The sequence below is a fragment of the Dipodomys ordii genome, unplaced genomic scaffold (genome assembly GCF_000151885.1).
Source record: "Dipodomys ordii isolate 6190 unplaced genomic scaffold, Dord_2.0 Scaffold96, whole genome shotgun sequence".
Lineage (NCBI taxonomy): Eukaryota > Metazoa > Chordata > Mammalia > Rodentia > Heteromyidae > Dipodomys > Dipodomys ordii.
In genome coordinates this window covers 2,930,464-2,952,676 of record NW_012267312.1, presented here as the reverse complement: position 1 = coordinate 2,952,676, position 22,213 = coordinate 2,930,464, and positions in this window count along the sequence as shown.

Below are 22,213 nucleotides of genomic sequence, written 5' to 3'. Positions count from 1 at the left end.
TGCAATATCATTGGATCCATACCTGGTCTTCAAATCGGGGATGAAAGAGTTGGCTACCAAGGCAGAAAAGCTGAATTATATTCACAGTGACCATTAGAATAACTTCCCTGTCTTCCTGAGCAAAGTAGGTAGAAGCATGTTATACTGTTTGGCGTTGGCATGAAGGAAGTGGATCCTTTGTTCCACTCCTATGTCCTTCTCAGGGCATCTGGAATCATATATGATGGGATTATGAGTGATATCCAGGGCATGCCCAAGATAAGCCTCCTATTAACCATTATCTTCATGGGGGGAGGTAACTATGCCATGGAAGAAAACATCTGGCAGGCTCTGAGTTTAATGGAAGAGTATGATGGGATACAAAATTGTATCTATGGAAATCCTAGAAAGCTAAATATAAAAGTTTTTTTTCAGGAGCAGTACCTAGAATACCAACAGGTGCTCAAAAGTGAGCCTGCTTGCAATGAGTTTGTGTACAGACTAAAGGCACATGCTGAAATAGCCAGATGAAAATCTTGGAACACTGGGCCCAGCTCAGTAGAGTTCATCCATGTCCTTCTCATCCCTCTATGAAGAATCTTTGAGAGATGAGGAAAATATGCATGTATTTGTTGTTGATATAGAGAAGTGAATCTTCTTAATTGTTCAGACAATTATAAACCCATTTTAATTTGACATCACATTGGAGAAGGTATTTTCTTTGAACTGGAAATACCTAGAAGCAACAAAGATTATAATATGGAGAAACTGAAGTTTAGGACTTACCTTCCCTTAATGTACTTTCTTTTTTGTAGTTATATATACATACATACATACATACATACATATATATATATATATATATATATATATACCCATTTTTATTTTCCCAGTTATTTTGTATGTATGGAAAAATGATCTTATGACATCCAGCAACTCAATGTCTGATTTTTTTTTGGTCGGTTGTGGGGCTTGAACTCTGGGCCTGGGCACTGTCCCTGAGCTCTTCAGCTCAAGACGAAGGCTCTATCGTTTGAGCTACAACACCACTTGCGGTTTTCGAGTGGTTTATTGGAGATAAGAGTCTCACAGAGTTTCCTGCCAGGGCTGGCTTTGAACCGTGATCCTCAGATCTCAGCCTCCTGAGTAGCTAGGATTACAGGTGTGAGCCACTGGCGCCCAGCTTTGTCTGATTTTTTTTCTACAAACCTTTATTTAACATATAGCATTGTAAAAGTCTTTGGTAAATGTTTCTGATACTAATAAACTAGCATTAGGTAGGTTTGCCCTCCCACCTAACATGGTACAATTTTGAGCAGCAGTTTTTCCAGGAAGATATCAAGACATAAAGGAAAAGTAAAGGAGAAATGAAAATTTAGTGCTTCAGGGAAGAGCATCCTAGTGTCAGTACCATGGAGCAAACTTGGGATTTGGGAGAAGTGAAGTTTCTTCCTCAAGAATTGATTGTAATTTTTGCAAGTCAACCTGGTCTAGCTCTCAGATGGCTGAGAGAATGGAAAACTGCTCTTAGCAATTCCTTTGCATACTGAATAAAGACAGAAATCTATTAGGTCCAATATGAGAAGTGAAGTTGGAGAAGTCATAGTCTTTCAGAAGAAGGGGTCATTAGCAGGTAGTAGAGAGATCTGGGCCTGCCATTCAAGAACATCAAATCTACATTGAGATGCTGCAGGATCCCTAGGTTAGGAGGAGGAGAGGGTGAAATGTTTCTCTGTTGAGATAGACCTAAGGGCACAGAATTGACAGCAATGGTACACCTGAAATATTAGCTATCCTTCCATTTGTGGACTCTTCCCCCATTCATCCTCAAGGTCTCATCTCCACCACTCCCAGAGTTCTTATATTTCCCCTTTAAGATCTTCAATGGAGAGATGTTTCTGACTCACAGGTTTTGAGGGCTCAAATAGGCTCTCTCATGACTAGAAACCCACTTGTACTGGACTGAAAAGCATGTTGCTAGATTAATGTGAGTGTCTATATTGGAGGAAAGATGGTCCCTCTTTACTCTCAATTTCCAACTAGTCCTTTGAATTTCCCATTCTCTCTACATGAAGATCCTCAGACAAAGGCTTTGGCTTTCCAGCCTTCTGCAATAGGAGAGGGTTAAGGCTAGTTAGGCATTTAATTTCACCAGATGCCATTGGGAAAAGAGCTGAAAACAGTGATGCCTCTGACTCATTTGAAGGTATTTCAGCAGGGTTGGGTTCCTCCGTTTACCGTCTGCTCTCATCTATGTACCCACAGTGACTGTGTCCACACCTTCTTAGGATCTCAGTTCAAGAGTGAGAATTTTATGTTCCTTTGTAGTACAGGAAGTGGTCCATGAGAGTTGGGATCACTTGCCTTAGTTAGCATCAATAGAAGATCATTCTCTCTAATAGATTAGTAAAATTCCCTTGTGTATAAACAGCACATTTTCCTGACCCATTCATTGATTGTGGGGCCTTGTTGCTGATTCCATATCTTCTCTATAGTGAATAGTGAAGCAATGAAGATGGTTGTGATAGTGGCTTTACAGTAACCTCATTTGTGTTCTACTGGATAAATACCCAGGATAAGGATACTTGATCAAAGGGTAGTTCTAGTTTATTGTTTTAGGAACCTCCATAGTGTTTTCCAGAGTAGTTGAGTAAGTTTACATTCTCACTAATAGTGTAGTAGAGTTCCCTTTTGGCCACATCCTCAGCAGCATTTATTGGTCAATTGTTAATGTACAGAGAAGACAAAAGAATAAAGTCCTGGTGGCTCACAAGTGTAATATTAACTCTTAAGTAGGCTGAGATCTGAGGAGTATGGTTTGGAACCAGCCTGGGCAGGAAAGCCTATGAGACTCTTTTTTTTTCTATGAGAGTCTTATCTCTACTAAAAAGTCATAGAGCAGTGGCTCAAGTACTAAATTGCTAGTCTTGAACAAAACAAAAATTATCAGGGACAGTCACAGACCCTTAATCCAAGCCTTTGTAAAGGCACACACACACACACACACACACACACACACACACACACACACACACACTCATGGAAAAAGAATTTCCTTTCAATTTCTCTATCCCTATATATTTGACTGCTAATTTCTTTCTCAGTTCCAAAAACACACTTCCTCTACTGCCAAGTTATCCAATCCTTGGCCAAAAGGTAAAATGATTTCCCAATTGTTGGATAAATTAGCAGGACTCACTCCTAACATATTCATTCTTAAGCAAAATAAGCCTTCACATAAAGGTAAATATGAAAAACTCCAAAGGACATAAGATCAATTTGAAGTTACCCAAATAGATGAGAAAACAAAAATGGTATGCAGCATGTTCCACTCAATCTACCCTCTTGCTCCACTACTCAAAATGCTGCCTTCTGTCTTCAAACACAAAGTAAGGAGTTGATTCATTTCCCATGATGCAACGGGAACTACTGCATGTTACCCTGGATATTCTCTGGTTCTGGAAATTCACCAGCCTGCCTTTAGTGAATTTGCCCTCACTTCATGCATGAGCACCTCTTCCTCATTTCTGAAAACATCTTCCTACAAGGATGGAAAGAACATGGGATCACTAACAAAACTTGGCCCAGTGTTCCAGGACTTTCATCTTGCTGGATTCAGCATGCCCTGTGGGGTTCTATAGGACATTCTAGTAAGCAGAGTCACTATTGGGCAATAATGTTACTGGTCTCTGATGATATGTCAGCATTTCCTTCCTGGAGGCTAGCTCCTTCATCTAAAATAGAGGAGCAAGAAGAGAATCAATGGTGTTGCATTTGTGTTTGGGAACAAAACTACCCATCCTGGAGAGTGCCATCCTAATTGGATTTGACACGTGGGGTGAAGACCATGGCATGGGAGGAGGAAGGGATAGCTGAGGACTTAGAGGACTCTGTTGTAGCCCAGCAGCAGATGCCTCCATGGTAGTGTTCAGAATCAGAGGAGATGAAGAAGAAGAGCTGAGGGAAGTGACCTCTGCCTCAGCCTGAGGGACCTGCTCACCCACCAGGCCTGCTGAGTCTCTTTGGGCCTGAGGGCCTCCTTCAAGCTCACAGGGCTGACTCCTCTGATTATGAAACGACATGACTTTATTTCAGGACAACAGACATGAAAGTAAGCAGGTACTCAGTGAAGGGAACACACAGTTTGAAAGATGGAAGGAACAGTTGAGTGCCTTCAAGTGTCAATGCCCTCTTGATATTTCTCAAATGTCTGTTACTCTTCTTCCCTTTAGTGCTTTAGAGCCACATAGACTCCTGTCTCTCTGTTGAGCCTGTTATCTGACAGCCTAAAGGAGTAAGTTGTATGTCCTGCATTCAAGATTATATGCCAATCATAATTAGGAGGGCCGAGATCCAGGGCTCCCTGGGCAACATAAAAGTCAGTTTTGAGAACTAACCAAAGTACAGAGGGCTGTGGAGATAGCTCGAGTGATAGTGTGGCAGGCCAACAACTAAAAGCACCCTCATTTAAATATGGCAATTTACCAAAAAGAAAAATAATTTAATATTGATATTCCTCCAGCACTGGTACTGGCACAAGAACAGACCTCAGGACCAATGGAATAGAATTGAAAACCCAGAAATGAACCCAAAGACCTATAGCCATCTTAACTTCAATAAGGGAGCTAAAAAAATAGAATGGAAGAAAGACAGCCTCTTCAGTAAATGGTGCTGGCAAAATTGGTTAATCACTTGTAGAAAACTAAAGGTAGATCCTTATATATCACACTGCACCAGAATCAACTCCAAATGGATCAAAGACCTTGGAGTCAAAGCAAACACCCTGAAAACATTATAGGGCAGAATAGGAGAAACCCTAGATCTCCTTGGCACAGGCCGAAACATTCTTAATAGAGACACAGAAACACAACAAATCAAAGAAAGGTTGGACAAATGGGATTGCATGAAATTGCAGAGCTTCTACATGGCAAAGGACATAGCTAGCAAGATCAATAGAAAGCCCACGGATTGGGAGAAGATCTTCACTAGCCATACAATGGACAAGAGCCTCATATCTAAAATATACCTGGAACTCAAAAAAATTAAATCTCATAACAACAAATCCTCGAAGAAGCAACTGCCCAATAAATAAGTGGGCTAAAGACTTACAGAGAAACTTCTCTGAAGAGGAAAGAAGGATGGCCAATAGACACATGAAGAAATGCTCAACCTCCCTAGCCATAAAAGAAATGCAAATCAAAACAACACTGAGACACCACCTCACCCCAGTTAGAATGGCTATAATCAAGAACTCTAATAACAACAGATACTGGAGGGGATGTGGACGGAAGGGAACCCTACTGCATTGTTGGTGGGAATGTGAACTTGTTCAACCACGTTGGAAAGCAGTATAGAGGTTCCTCAAAAGACTCCATATAGAGCTCCCCTATGATCCAGCAATCCCACTTTTGGGCATTTATCCAAATGATCACAAACAAGACCATACTAAAGCTAGCAGCACAACTATGTTTATTGCAACATTATTTACCATAGCTAAGATATGGAACTAACCTAGATGCTCCTCAGTAGATGAATAGATCAAGAAATTGTGATAAATATACACAATGGAATTCTATGCCTCCATCAGAAAGAATGACATTGCCACATTTGTTAGGAAATGGAAAGACTTGGAAAAATTATATTAAGTGTAATAAAGTAGGCCCAAAGAGACATGGGTTCCATGGTTTCCATTATTTGCAATAACTAGTATATGTCTGAAACAAGCAGAAATTGTCAGATAAGTTGATGTTGGGCAAAATGAACCCCAAGATAAGGACTCAAATGCTTTTTCTTTCTTGCTATTGTTTCTAACATATTTATAAGGTGATTTTTTTGTTGCTTTGTATGTCCCTCCCCCACGGTATAACCCGTTTTCTCTGTATTTGATGTTGGTTTAATTTGTGGAGGGGAAGAGAACAAACAAAATGTTTAAATAGGGATACAGGTGGACACATTGCACGAATGAGATGTACAAGACGTTTGGTGAAAAAATGAACTTTACAACTTTGGAGGGGGAGGGGAGGGGGAGGGGGAAGGGGGGAGATGGGAGGGCAGGGATGGTAAGGGTCAACAAAGGAGGAGACAACAGTGCTTGATAAGAAATGTACTCATTACTTTTCTCGTAATTGTAACCCCTCTGTACGGTATTTTCACAATATAAAAATAATAATAAAAAGAAAAGAAAAAAGTAGAATGAAGGGAGAAGAGGACGGTTCCTCACCGGACTAGATTCAAGTAGATGCAGCTAGATGCCTGGACGACCTTGGTCTCAGGAATGACAGACTAGTTCACCTGGAGTATATCTGGAACAAGTGTCTGGGGGTCTTGCACTTCCTGTCTTCACCAGCAGGTGCTCACCTCCACTGCTCACAGAGCTAGGACCTCTCTAATTCTCAGGCCTGCAAATCTCAGAACAAAGATCTCCTGCCATCGTTTCCTGGGACATAGAAGGGTGTTCTCCTGACTAGACATCCACATGTGAGAGATGACACAAACAGTGTAACTGGATTACTGAGGGTTCCTCTCACAGAGGTAGAAAAACTTTGCCTCTGCAAAGGGCCCTAGGATATTTATAACACCATTCATGACCCAGACAAAATGATCAATAATGGGAAATGTGCTACAAAATCATAAGTGTCTGTCACCTCATGTACCAAATGATTTCAGGGGCCTTGTGTGACCAGCCTGTCAGACATTCCCCACCCCTCATATGAGAAGATATGATTCTTGTCACCACCCTAAGATCTCATCTCAACCACTGAGAGTGCCTGGAAATAATCCTTCCAAGTACCACACAACAAAGATCTGACATCTAGGTCCCCTAAGCAAGTGGGAAATGTAGGATAGTGTTGACATTCCTCTGAGTAGCAGCAGCCTGCCTGGGAAAGCTGAAAAGAAGACTGCTTTAGGATTATTAAGAGATGTTCCACTTGAGGGCAGTGTTTGCTCTGTCTACACTCTGCTCAAACCTGGACCCTTCAGAAAGCCCAGCAGTCTGCATTCCTAGGAGCCTTTGAGTGGGAAGGAAGGGGTGAGGAATGTGCTGGCCTCACTTGACCAAGCCCAGGGAGAAGAAGTGACAGCAGTGATGCAGCTGGATTATTTTGGAACTCTCCGTTCAGGGACAGGAATCCTTCTGCTTACCCCTTGATGATACTTGTTCTTTCCCATGACCCAGGCCCCTGCCACCCAAGTATTTCAGGGAAAATTATAACTCTTTCAGCCTCCCCCTAATTATGACAGTGTGAGGGCAGGAAAGGGACTCTAGTCTGAAGACATATGCTCCTAGACACAGAGGTGACAGCAGGGGTGCAGTTAGATTATTGTGGGTTACTGTCCTTTTGAGAATTGAGTTCTTCCTCTTCTCAAGCTAGTTCTCATTACTCTCCTTCTAGAGGCAGGACCAGTCCCCCCAACCCCCAGTGACCTTAGACCAGGCAGGGACAGTGGTAGAAAAATGAGTTGGCAAATGAGCACACATTTACCTGGGGATATTCCTCAGCATGCAAGACCACATTAGTTTGCAGCTGGATTATTTAGGTCCCATCCATCCAATAGACACAGGGATTCCTTTGGATCACCCTCTCTTTTCAATTGGCTTCCTCTCAGAACCCAGGTCCCCAGTATTTCCTAGTTATAAGTAGGAATGGATGAATGGGAAGGATAATCACCTGAGATACACCTCAGGCAAGAGGCTGAAAGAAGACCTGTGTCTGGTGAATTTGGGAGAACTTTTGTGGTGAAAGAGGTAGTTCCTCTGTCCACTCCACCAATCATGAAGCACCTCTATTCACTTTCAAGACCCATAGGAAAACTGGAGTCCTCACAGACCCTGAACACCTTCCCTGAATAGATTACAGGCCAAGACTTTAACTACAGGGCCCCATCAGTTAGACTGGTGGGTGCGGGATCCAGGCACAGAAACTCATGCTATAAACCTAGCTACACAAGGGCCTTGATTCTGTAAACTTTCATTCCATGACCAGTCAGGACAAAGACTTATCAAAACTCTTATGTCAACCAATGAAAACCTGCATTCAGTAGTATGCCCTGCATACCAGCCAGGTCACAAATATAAACAGGAAAATGGATTTCCAGATACCCACCAAGGCAAAAAGGAAGAAACTAGTCACAAAGTAACAAAGCACAAAGAGGCTTAATATGTTACACCAAGTGTTAGAGATCCTACCTATGAAGCACAAGGTCATGAGTTCAAATGGATTCATCAAAATACAAAACTGGTAGTGATGAGACAGATTAGATATATGGAAGAAAGCAGAAATCATCTCTTTCCATGCCATGCTTTGGGGAACATCTTTGAGTTAGATCTCCTCCCAGTATTACTCATGGACACTCCTCCTTGCAGTAGTAGCCCCTGGTTAGTCTAGGTTGAGAAATTCTTCCTAAGAGACAGGAAATCTTCAAGTTGATTCTACCCAGATAGTAGCACAATGATGGTATAAACCAGTGTGTTTATATCCTGACCACTTTGGGGACAGAAAAGCCTCCACTTAATGCTTCTTCCATATGAAATGCATCGTTCATCTATCTATATATATGTATATGTATACACACACACTCACACACACACACACACACACACATATATATATATATATATAAAGATTATGGGATGGCAATCATCTGCATGTGCAGCTAACTTCCTGTTTTTTATTTTAAACAAAATGTGCTGTCATGATCCTTCATTTCCTCCAAATCAACCCACCACTGCTATGTTTATGGACCCTTCCCTCATTCCCTGAGCCCTGTGAAACTGGAAATCCAGGGCATTCTGTGTGCTCTTGAGCTGCCTTGTTTGACCCTTATGTTTCTCTTAATAGTGTAGGTTTTCCTTGTCCATTAAACTCAATGCATTACTACTTTACTTTTGTGCATTTCTGTGCTCAGTTTCTTGCTCTGGATGCCAAGAACTTGGAAGATTCTCCTTAGAGAGTAAACACTGGTGACATCTTGATGAACCAGCCTGAAGGAGAGAATTGCTCACTATGTCTGCATACAGTCCTGTTTGGCCCAGGAGGACTTTTTCACTGACCTCTTCACCTTTCTTCACCCTGATTCCTCATTTTCTTGACTTTAATCACTGTTCATCTTTGAGTGCATGTGTGCGTGCGTGCATGAGTACATGCCCATGTGGCATGAAAGAGAGAGAGAGAGAGAGAGAGAGAGAGAGAGAGAGAGAGAGACAGGGACAGAGACAGAGACAGAGACAGAGACAGAGACAGAGGATCTTGGTTCTTGAACTCAGGGCCTAGGCATTGTCTTTAAGATTTTCTACTTTGGTAGCACTTTAACACTTTGGGCCACAACTGTACTTCCAGATTTTTTGGTAATGAATTAGATAACAATCTCAGGGACTTTCATGCCTGGGCTGACTTTAAACTCAAACATCATCCTCCCAAGGTACAAGTATTTCAAGTGTGAGCCACTGGGATCTGGCCAATCACTGTCGTTTCTACTGTTCTAATCACCCTTTAGAGATCTGTAACCCTTGGCCTTCTAATAGAATTAGAATCGAGTACTTCTTCACATCCTCTCTCATTGTAAACTGGAGAAGCTTCTATTTTTCAGCTTCTCTTTGACATAGAAATAAAGGAAGTGGACTGACTGCACAGTCCACTCCTATGTTTGTCACTGTGGCAGAATGCACATATAATAGGATTCTAAATGATGTGCAAGGCTTCCCAAGAAAGGTCTAGAGATAATCATTCTGTTTATTATCTTCATGGATAGCAATTGTGCCAGAAAGTGGTTGTCTGATGCTCATTCAGTATGATGGACATGTGTGCTACTTATGGGAATTGCAAGTACCTGTTCATGGAAGATATGAAAGTGTCTGGAATATTGGTAATTGCCCAATTGCTTGCTAGAAGGTCCTATACAACCCCAACCCATGTTGAAACCAGCAAGATGAAAGTTCTGGAACACTGGGCCCAGTTCACTGAAAGTGATCCCAGGTCCTTTCCATCGGTGTAGGAAGATGTTTTGAGAAATGAGGAAGAGGGCACTCATGCATGCTATGAGGGCAAACCCACTGAAGGAAGCTGGTGACCTTCGAATGCCAGGGAATTGTCCAAGGTCACATGCAGTAGCTTTTGTTGCATCATGGGAAATGATTAAACTCCTTATTTCGTGATTGAAGATAGAATGTAGAATTCTCAGTAGTGGAGCAAGAGGGTAGGTTAAGTGTGACATACAGCATAGCATTTTTGTCTTCTTATTCTATTTGGGTGACTTTGAAGTTGGCCTTTGTTTCTTTTCAAGTTTTTCAGAGTTCACTTTAAATCAATGATTGTTTCATTTCAGAACTGAAAAATAAGTTAGGAGTGAGTCTTGCTAATTTTGACCAGTTGAGAAAACTTTTTACTTCATGACCAGGAATAGGATAACATGACAGCATAAGAAGTGTGTTCTTGGCACTGAGAAAGAAATTAGCAATCAAATAGATAGGGATAAATTGAAAATAAATTCTTTTTTGTGTATGTGGGTGCTTGTACAAAGGTTTGAATTCAGGCTCTGGGACTGTCCCTGAGCTTTTTATTTTGTTTAAGACTAGCACTTTAGCACCTGAGCTATAGCTCCACTTCTGACTTTTTAGTAGTTTAGATTCATGAATTTTACAGAAAACACCGAAGCTTCCCTGGGTAAAATATATGGCATCATTAAGTACTGGTGAGGTGAACCAATTCATGTGTTTAAAAAGTTGAATCAGGAAATTCCAAATGATAATTTAGTCTTGTCTGAGTTTTAAAATGAAATTAGGCAAGAAATGAATAGAGCACCTCAGAGTTTGAACTGGAGAGAATCACCATAAAGGATTGAATGTTGTTTCCTAAAGCTACTTGTTAGAAAATGTGATTCTTTGCTTTTTTGTTTTTGTTTCTGTGGTAGAAAAAGTATGCTGATTTAGAATTACTTTCAGGATTACAGCAGTAAAGTATCCTAAAACAAATTTGAAAATTATTTTTGAAACTCATGATTTGAATTATTCCCATGTTTTCTAAATACAGTATTAAAATTTTATTGAAATGAAAAAAAGAAACACAGATATCTGGCTGAGGTTGGCTTCAAAGTACACTCCTCAGATCTCAGCCAATTGAATAGCTAGGATGAAAGGTGTGCCTATCAGCACTGGCAAAAGCTAATTCTTGCATTATTCTTTTGCCTTCTGTGTAGATGAACAATTGCACCAAAAAAGGCTGGTGAGGATGAGGCCAAACGGCAACTCTACAACATTATTGGTGGGAATAAAATAAACATATGACCACCCGTTTATACAGTAATCCCACTGTGTATTTATTCAGAAGAATATAAACAAGGTTACAGCACACTATCATAATAACCATGTTCATTACAGCACTATTCACCATAGACAAGATATGAAATCAGTCCAGGTGCCCCTCGATGGATCAAGAAAATGTGGTTTACATATACACGAAGGAATTTTAGTCATCCATTAGAGAGGATGATATTCTATTGGTGTTTCTTTAGGTGTGCGATACCAGATCTGATACACCACTTCCTGTAATATAAGGGATCCGAAAATTCTCACTCTGGAACTGAGATCTTAGGAAGGGAGGGATCCAGGCATGGTAGGAATATAGATGAGAGTAGAGGGTAAGCAGAAGAACCTCAACCCTGCTGAAATACCCTCAAATGAGTCAGAGGCATCACAGTTTCCAGCTTTGCTCCCAGGAGCATCTGATGACATGAAGTGCCTAACTAGCCTGCACTTCTCCTGCTGCAGAAGTCTGGAAAGTCAAAGTGTTCATCTGAGGATCTTGATGTGGAGAAAAGGGCTACACAAGGGACTAGTTGGAAATTGAGGATGGAGAGGAACCATTTCTCAAATACGGGAACTCACAATAATCTAGCATCATCCTCTTCAGCCCAGCACAATTCAGTTTCTAGTCATGAGAGAGCCCATTTTGCACCTAGAAACCTGTGAGCCAGAAACATCTCTCCACTCAAGATCTGAAAGGTGAAAAGATAAGAACTCTGGAAGTGTTTCAAGTGAGATCTTGAGGATGAATGGAGGAAGATTCCACAAATGGAAGGATAGCTAATATTTCAGGTGCATTCTAGCTGAAAATTCTGTGCCCTTAGGCATATCTCATCAGAGGAGCATTTCATCCTCTCTTCCTTCTAACCTAGGGATCCTGGGGCATTTCAATGTAGATCTGATGTTCTTGGATGGAGGGCCCCACACTCTGAGGATTCCAAGAGAGTATGACTTGATGAAGCATTATCTCCAGAGGTTCTCAAAATAATCCATCTGAACCACTCATTGACACTGCAGTCTGATGTGGTATCACTTCAAAAGAGAACCTGCACTACTCAGTCCTTTCCTTCCTATCAGGGGACCTTAAGAGCCACATATTTTATCTGGCATCACTGGAGGGGAGAGGCCTGAACTCTATGAGAGGTCCAAGTAAAAGTAGTGGATGAGCAGAGGAAGCTCTGTGTGCTCTAGAAGGTTCCTAATAATCCATCAAGATCCCTGTTTGCAGCACTCCAGCAGGTGGTGTGTGGTCAGGAAACCTCACCACTCCTCCACTTCATGGTTCTGGTGATAGGGACCTTGGAAGTAATAACCTTGGCTGATGTCCTTAGAAGGAACAAGCATGGGCTCTATAAAGGCTTAGGTGATAGCTAACGGTTGCAGGAAACCCCACCTACTCATCCCATAAAGGGACCAACCATAATCTAGCTGCACCCCTCCTGTAAGGACTACAAACATGGACTTCTGTGGCAGGGAAACAAGCAAGTCAGAGCCCTCTGCTGATATTTCAGGTATTTGAAGTGGAGAAGTCTTAACTCTGTGACTAGTGGAGGTGAAACTCGGAATGGACAGAGTTTGATGCTCCCCCTTACATAGAAGATCCACAGTGTCACAGCTGTGGTCCCTCTGTCAATATTTTCTTTGGAGATGCACCTCTTCAGTGAGCAGCCCTTTCCAGTCGCTCATCACTCCTTACTACACAAGAGAATCTGGGAGACCTAGTTCGTTCTCTGAATCTACCATGGTTACGTACTGGTCTGTGTAAGTGGTCCCTTTCAATGCAGAAGTTGTTCAGAGGAAGCCCTTATCCCAGCAGAGAGACTCAAAGAATCAGGATCACTTTTTCCAGCCCTCCACCTGAGGGTATCTGATAAGTTAAACCTTTTACCCATTTCTAGCCCTACCTTCAAGTCTCTGGTCACATGAATTCATAGCCTTGATCTGGAATCCTTCCAGCCAAATGACCCTGGCTCTATTACCAGTTGCCTGAGAGGTCAAATTGGTGGGAGGGTACCGGCTCAGATAGAGGGACCAACAGTTATCTAAATGTATCTGTGCTTTCATGTACACTTTTTCTTTATTATTATTTTTTATTGTAAGAATGTTGTACAGAGGGGTTACAGTTACATGAGTAAGGTAATAAGTACATTTCATAGCAAGCATTGTTACTTCCTCCTTTATTTTCCCCCCACTATCACTTCCCTCCCACACTCCCCAACTCCTGCCACCCCCACCCCGTCATGTACGCTTTTTCATCTATGCACACCCAGTGGCATATTTCCCCTTCCTATGCTTACATTAAGAAACCCTGGGAGGTTATAGTATTCTCCTGAAATTCTTGGAATGGATGCGCTCAGGCTCTGTGAGGGCTTCACGTGAGATAAGGGAACTCAGGCACCAGAGGCTCATATCTTTAATACAGACTACGCAGGAGGCTAAGACCTGAGGATCAAGAGCCAAAGACAACTCAAGGAACAAGGGCCCTGAGACTCTAATCAACAATTATCCACCAAAAACTGAAACAAAATAAAATTGGAAGTGGAGCTGTAGCAAAAGTGGTAGAGCCTTAAGGAAAAAAAAACACAGAAAACAAAAACAGCAGGGACAGTACCCAGACGCTGAACTCAAACCCCAGGACCAGCACTAAAAAAATGACCAGAAACCTCATCTCATTACCCCATTGTTGTTATTACAGCATGCTGGAGATGGTCAGGCCAGACAAGCACCCCAATCCTTTCAGGGCCCATTAATCCCCTCAAGACACTGGTATTAAGAGCTCAAATCCATGATCCTTGGAAGATAGTGACCTGGGGTCACTGAGAGATCCAGGTGTAAGCAGAGGATGGACAGGGGGAAATATTGCCCCAGAAGAAAAACCCACGAACAATTGCAAAGCACCTCCATTGTCAGCTCTTCATTGGTAGCCCTCTACTCAGTTTATTGGCCGTAATTAAGAATTAAGGTGAATTGGAGAAAATGAAGGATGGGAAATAGCAGCCAGGAATTTAGAGACAATTGCTGTATTAATGAATTTGAGGAAAGCACATAAGCACTGTTTTTTAAGCCTTATATTGCTTCATAAGCTGCAATGTTTGGTAAAAAGGAAAAAATAAGTTGAAAAGAAACTCTGTACCTCTGAGCCTATCTGCTTGCCCAAATAGTTGGTGTGCTTTGGCTACTGAACAAAGATATCTTTAAGAAAATTATCATGGGAAAATGATTCTTCTTGGAACAAAACGTTTAAGGGAGAAAATTTATCTTGGGTGTGGACACTTGTTTTGGCAGAGTGTAGGATGAAATCCATCCTTTCTTGAAATGATGCCTAAACATTAATGACCCAGTTTAATGAGCAGACCAACCTCAAAATCGCTGGTCCAATTAATAAGACACTGTAAAATCAAGAATGAGAAAATGAAGCCAGTGTTCAGGGGTTCACATCCCTAATCCAGGAGACTGACATCTGAGAACTACAGTTCAAAGCCAACATGGGCAGGAAAGACTGTAAAGACTTTTATCTCAAATTAACAAGCAGAAAAGTGGTAGAGGACCTATGGCTCAAAGTCCTAGAGCACCAGCTTTGAGCACAAAAGTCAAAGACCTTGCCAAGGCCCTGAGTTCAATTTTTAGGACTGGAACAAAAAAATGCCAAAGGTATCAGGTGTTTGTTCAAAAGGAAACACTCATCCTAACCTGAATATGAGCCAAACTCCAACTACTTTTTCAAAATACGTACCTGCAATGTCAAATCACTCATTCCATCTGTTATCAGTGGGTCTGTACCCATTTCTGTATTGGGAACTAATCTTTTTCTTTCCTTCCCATTACTTCACTTACTAACTTGTTCAATTTTTATCGTGATAGTCCTCAAATTCTTTATTATGATAAAATCAAGAACTGGTTATCCAAGGACCAGTCAGATGCCTCCTGCCATCCAGAGACTTCCTCCCTAGAGCATCCTAGTCATTGACCTAGTGACAGCCTCACCATTCCTATTGACCCTTCAAATAGCGTTTGCACACCTGGCATTCACTTTGTTGCTCTGAATTCTTTGGGATTGGATTCTCAGGCTCTTGAAGGGACTGAGATGAGAGCTTAGGGAGGTGAGACGAGCCAGAGACACTTTTGCAAGATGCACCCACAATAATCTAGCTGCACCACTGTTGTAATGCATATGTCATTGTCCAGTTAGAAAGATGCATCCTCATGCCTCAGGAAGGTCCACACTGAATTTGGCCAACTGGTGCTTTTGTCATTTGGAAGGTACAGCTTATACGAGGATACACAACTACTCCATTTTTCTGAGAATTTCATGAAGGCAGAAAAGCATGCTCTGTTCACATTTAAGTGATCACAGGAGTCCAGTGAGAGCTCAGCAGAGGCTATTAACTCCAGAATAGTGAGGAGCTTACAGAGTCCAGCTCACTCTTCTTGTCAATTATGGTGGCCCAGTGCTGTCCTTAAGGCTATATAACAATGGGAAGACAGCTATCTCACTGTGTCTTATAATTGTTTCACAGACCAGGAGACAATGCTCTTGTGCAGAAAGAGTGTCCTAAGATAGCCCTGCAGACAAAGTGTAGGTGAGGTCAGGAATCAAGGTGAGGTACACATTTAGATGTGTATTAAGAGCCCTCCAATCCTGGAATAGAGGACACCCCATATTGCTCGTGCCCATATGTCCTCCATGTAGCCCCAGAGCCTCAGCCTTCCTTAGCCTCCTGCCTGAGGAGCTGACTCCCTTGCTACCTCAGGCTCTCAGGCAGCAGATCCACCAGGGAAACGGGAGCCTCTATGACTCTAGAGTACCAAACAGAAAGAGCCCATGTGAGAGCCTCCAAGGGTAAACTTCTCAGGTATAGGCACTTCCATGCTGCTTCTCTTTACAAGGCCTCTAAATCCTCATCACAGAGCTTCTGCCCACCATACTGCCTGTCATCCTCAAGGAAAGCTGTGATACCTCACAGTCACACGAATCACAATCCTCCCAAGCTAGAATGATGCCTTCAGTCCCAAGGAAAGGCTGTGAGTCTGGTGGGTGAGATGATTTCATGACTGGGGAGAGACTCCCACCCCTCTCCTCCCATACTTAACAATTTACAGTAGATGCCTGTTGCTGAGAGTTCACATTATTCTGAGTCCTCACACACCTGCTTTCCTTGCAGCGCCATGCTTTCCACTCCACAAGCAGTAAGATTTCCAGGAGAAACCATTCCACTGAAGAGGTTATCTGAGGTGCCCAGTATGATGAGAGTGTGTGCTGTTACATGTCATCACTTTCCTGTGTTACCCCCATTTCCTTGTAGCCTTCTTTCTTGTTCCTTCCCATTCAACTCCACAATCTGCACTACAGCCCAATGCTTCTGGGCTGCCTCCTCTGGAGGTACCAACAAATTACCTGTTCTCCAGTAACAAAAAGCATCAATACTACATGCAGAAATCCACACATCTGCCACAGACTATCCTTTTTCTACTCTTCTGGCCATATTCCCTTAGACAGAAAAGTTCAAGCTAACTCTAAGTTGTTTAGACATAGTACATCTCTTCTTCAGTGTCAACCTATTTTTTCATTCTGTGGCGATTTTCCAGAAGTCTTGGGCTTGTCCCATAATGAGATGCTACTTGGACTATAACAAAGAAGGAGGATTTCTAAGGACATGTGGCTTTTGATGTAGGATTTTTGTGTACTTCCTATTGGAAACTGGGGACTAGACATACAAATAGATGGAGGAACTTCTTTATGTGGTCAGAAGCTGGAGTGCTCTCACTAGTTGGAAATGAGCATCAACCATCTATTGAAATTGAATCTTCTTAGAGGTCACAACTGGATGCTTAATCATAATAATAGGTTATATCTGAAATCTTAATTCACTTTCTTTCTTTTTTTCATTTTGTCAGTCATGGGGGCTTGAACTCAGAACCTGGCTGTAGTTCTTGATCCTTTTTACTGAAGGCTAGTGCTCTCTCCCTTTGAACCATAGCATCTCTTCTGGTTTTCTAGTGATTAATTGGAGATCAGAGTCTAATGGAGTTTCTTGCCATGGAGGTTCAAACATTGACTCTCAGATCTCAGCCTCCTGAGTAGCTGTAAAGGCATGAGAAATTGGCACCCAGCATAGTTCACATACTTTGTATTGCTTTTTGCCTACAATCTGCTTCACAGGAAAGCACTTGCTTTTTAGTATTGCACCTGTACAGGTATTCAGGTATCAGTGGTCATGTGGAGCATAGTGAGCTCACAGTTGATTATAGTCCTGTATCAAACAGAAGGAGAAAAGAGGATGAGGTAGTATTGCAAATGGAAATGCAGAAAATGGTTGGTGAATGATAAAGGGGAACTTTCTATGCTGCCCTTTCCATAATCCAAAATGAGACAGGATAGTACAGGATTTAAACACATGGATCACAGAGTAGGTAACTGAGAACATAGACTTTCAAGGCAAATCTTGTCTTCACAGAAATCTCCCAAGAGCCAGGAACTTGTGACTCACATCTATAATCCTAGGTACTCAGGAGGCTGAGATCTGAGGATCACAGTTCCAAGCCAGCCCAAGCAGATAAATCCAAGAGACTTTAATCCCCCATTAACCATCAAAAAGACAGAATGTAGAGCTGTGGCTTAAGTGGTAGAGTGCCACTCTTGAGCAAAATAAACCAAGGGAGAGCACCAGGTATGAATTCAATCCCCACTACAGGCACATTAAAATTAGGAAAGAAATGCCCTCTCAAAGAGAGAAAAATCATTTTATCCAATAAGGCACATTCACTAATTTTGCTGAGGCTCTACCATGTATGGGTTTCTGGGAGAAAGCATAGTAGTCCATCTATATTTTCTCCTTCCCTTTCTGAGCTCATAGGAGGATTACTTTCCACTGTAGCACATGTGATGTTTCCAGATATTTGAAAGCCAGCATGAATTTCCATGCTTCCTAATTCCTTTCAGTCACAATCATAGTTACCCCATGTTAGCATGGTGGAACCCCAAGATAGAAGCATGTCAATGTGAAAGTACTCACAAAGCAAATTTCACTTCATGGCCTCAGAAATAATCGTTTTTTATCTTAAGACAATTCAAATCCCAGGCATTATGCACATTTCAGGTAGTAGTTATTTTAATACCCAGCTTCTAATTTTGTTAGACTTATTTAAATATTTTCACTGTAAAGATAATAATTAATTTTCTCTAGCTGCACAAATATCTAAAAAATCTGAATATATTTCAGAATATTTCCATAACTCAACACCTGCTCTGAGGGCACTAGAGATGGGGAATCTGGTTTGTAATATTTTAAAGTTGGTTTTCACAAGGAGATGACCTAGATAAATATGCATCTCATAATCACATGAAGATACATTCCTAACCGTGTTCCATCTCTTTGCAATTAATGCTTAATAGAAATAGATGTTCCCTTCACCACACATGTAACTTCTTCCCTGGACCCTAAGAGATACAATCTTGTTGTGAGGAATTTGAAAAGGATAGACCTGGGCCTTGTGAGAACTTTGTGTGAACAGAAGAAACCTGACTCACAGTTGGAAGGTATAATCTATGTAAAGATCCATTGTAAGTTCTGCATGTTGGTGGGGTGTACTGAGGAATATACATCCTTCTGTACTAGGGAATCCTGAGAGTAACAATGTTCTCCTGAATTCTGCAGGTCAGGCAAGTAGAAAGGTCAGAACCCTGGTGAAAGAAAGAATCTGAGTGAGACAAAGGAAGTGATAGACCTAGATACAGAGTCCCGGAATATTCAATCTGCACCCATGCACTTCGCTCTACAACGAAAAGGCATATTTTGTTCAGAAAGTGCCTCTAAACCCTGTGAACCTTGCCTTGTCATTCAAGGAAAACTAGGATACTCACAGTGAGGGAGGGAGCTTGGGCCCTGTATGGGGCAGATGATAGCAGAGGGTGAGGAAGAAGAATCCCCCAAACAGTGAATGTCTCCAATATAATCCATATCTTAAGCATGCACCAAGGGCATCACAGCATTGAGAACATGCTCCTGACATCTGTAGGTCTGAGAATTGGAAGTACTCACCACTGGACACTTCTGATGATGCTGATGATGGATGTAAGAAGTCCTCTCCCTGCCAAGCACCAGTGGGTCACATTTGTAATCCTGGCTACCCACGAGGCTGAATTATGATGATTGTGGTTTCATGCCAGTGCAGGCAAGAAATTCCATGAGACTTTTCTCTCTACTTAACTAAAAATACAAAATAAAGGCAGAAATGAGCTGTGACTCAAGTGGTAGAATGCTAGCCTTAAGCACAAAAGGTAAGGGATAGTATCAGTCCCAGAGTTCAAGCAACAGAACCAGCAAAAACTTAAAAAGCCTTCTCCCTACATGTTGTTTCAGTTAAAATATCGTTGAATCCAAGCTGATAGTCTCAAGGAATGTTCATTGAGGCACTAATCAGCTGAGTGCCCAACCTCTTCTACTTCGTTTAGTCCTTTGTGGGTTTGGGCTCAGGTCCTTAGAGTTGCTAGGCAGGCACTCTATCAATTCAGATACTCTAAGTGTTTTTCTTTAATTGGCTTTCAAACAGAATCTATTTGTTTTTATCTAAAAAGACTTGGACCTCAAAGTTCTTCATTACACTTTCCTCATATTCTTGGAGATGAGGCGCATTGTCATACTTACCATTTCATTGTTTGACAAAAAGGTCTCCCAAAATTTTAGCCCAGGCATGCCTCAAATTCAGATCCTCCCAATTCCAGGATCCTGAGGAGGTAGGAATTTAGACCACATTGACAGAACCTAGCTCCTCCTCCTGCTGAGGAGTCAGAGTTTGGTAGTCATAGTTTGAGTCTGATATTTTTAATTTTTTTTTTGTCAATTTTAAGGCTTGAATTCAGGGCCTGGGCGATGTCCCTGAGCTCTTTTGCTAGAGGTTAGGACCCTACCACTTTGAGCCACAGGGCCACTTATAGCTTTTTCTGTGATTAATAATTACAGATAAGTGCCTCATAGACTTTCCTGTCTAGGCTGGATTTAAACTACAGTCCTCTGATCTCAGCTTCCTGAGTAGCTAGAATTACAGGTGTGATTACAGGTGTGGTGCCTGTTTTGGTCTGAAATACTTAGGAGGGATTCAGACTCTGAGTGGTTTAGGTAGGAGAGATGTCTAGAAGGTGAACAGAGGAAATCCTACTAACAAGTGCAAAGGAGTCACCCCAATGTCAGTCATTGCCCCAACATTCCACCCCAATCCCAGCCTCCTCTTCAGAATCCTGTGACCATGGAAACAGATTTGAACAATAACTTGGAGACGAGAGGCAATATGTCTGAGCTGGATTCAGGAGAGAGGAGAAGTTAATTGGCCAAAGCTCAGATTTACGTATAGAATCATAAAATAAGCAAACACCATCACTCATTTGACACTCTCAGTCCTGAACCCTGGGGAGTGTCAAAACACTGGAGTATTCCCCACCATTTATTCACATTAACTCTTACCAGTCCACCTAACCTTAAGTTTTCTCTCGGGGTACTGTGAAAATAACAGCTTTAGTCTAGGGTCCTAGGATATAAGAGGTCTTTGGATAACTGAAGGGACACAGAGAAAACTTCAATCTATTTTTGGGTCCCCTAAAGTCTATATTCACACTTTCTTTCAGCTATGCTTCTGAGGGCCTCTATGTGAAGTATCTACCTGTTCTTCACTCGCTCCTACCACATGGGACACTGAGGAAATCTTTGTTTGAAGACATTGGTGTGCAGAGGGCAGGACTCTGTAGGGCCTATGTGAGCGGTTCACACACTCCTGGTGGACATGCATCTGGGACAATCACTTCCACCATGCAGTGATAAAGGAAATGAGAGCTTTGGCTGGTCAGGGTCAAGACTGTTAAGGAAATGACCTTAGACTCCAGGTTAAAGGAGACACAGAGGAAGTCTGCCCCTGCGGTCAGTCCAGGGAGGCCCTGTGATTTGTCACCAGGATAGTGATGTCATACTTAGCTTTCTAGGTCATAAAGAGGTAGGGATTAGGTAGACAGACAAATCCTGAGTTTCATACCCTGAGGGACCAGATGCTGACCGAAGTCTCAGGGTGAAGACTCAGGAGCAACTGGGATTCCCCTAGACACAATAAGACCTACTCATGCAGTGACCCTGTGGAAGGCCTCACATCAGGTGATCGAACAACTGAGTCTACTTCTCAATCTAAGGGACAAGGTAAGTCCTGTAGAGAGTCAAGGTAAGATGTCAGGTAACACCAAGGATGGGAAACTTGCCCTTATTTCCAGACTGAGTCCTGATCTTTCTCCAACTCTTTGGGAGTCATGATACCATGACTGGTATCATGAGAGGTGTGGGACTTCTGCCTGGATTACGGGGGAGGACTTAAGTAGGAATGCTGGGATGTTGCAGGTCTGATCAGAGGTAGACCTCCACTCTCTCATCATCCTGGGGATGCCCAGTACAGCATGCCTAGATCCAGGGCACCTTCACTTTAGACTCTTAGGCTCATTTTTGGGAAGAGTGGGACTTGGTCTGAAGTGTATGTGCTCTGCCCATTAGAGCCTTTAGAGAAAACCAACAGCTCCTTTTCAAGATGTAGGGAAACTACTTACATTGTAAGCCTAGGGTGGCTCCAGGCCACACTGTGGGGAAGAAATGGCACCAGCGATTTCTCAGGATTGGCAGGGGGATTTGAAAAATTGTAGTCTTAGCCAGCAAGATGGATGTAGAGTTCAACAGTGGGAAAAGGCCCAGAACTTGTGATGAATGATTATGAATATTTTGAGAGACCCCACACAAAAGAAAAGCCCTGGATACCACTCCCTCTGTGAGCCTTGGGAAATCTCTGCTGGGGAGTTCACATGAACAGCTTATATACTTCTGTCTCCCAGGAACCAAGAGGCTGAATCATTGGACTGAGGGGATTCAGCAGAACAGCATGGTCAGCAAGAGGGAGTGTCCAGAATCTATC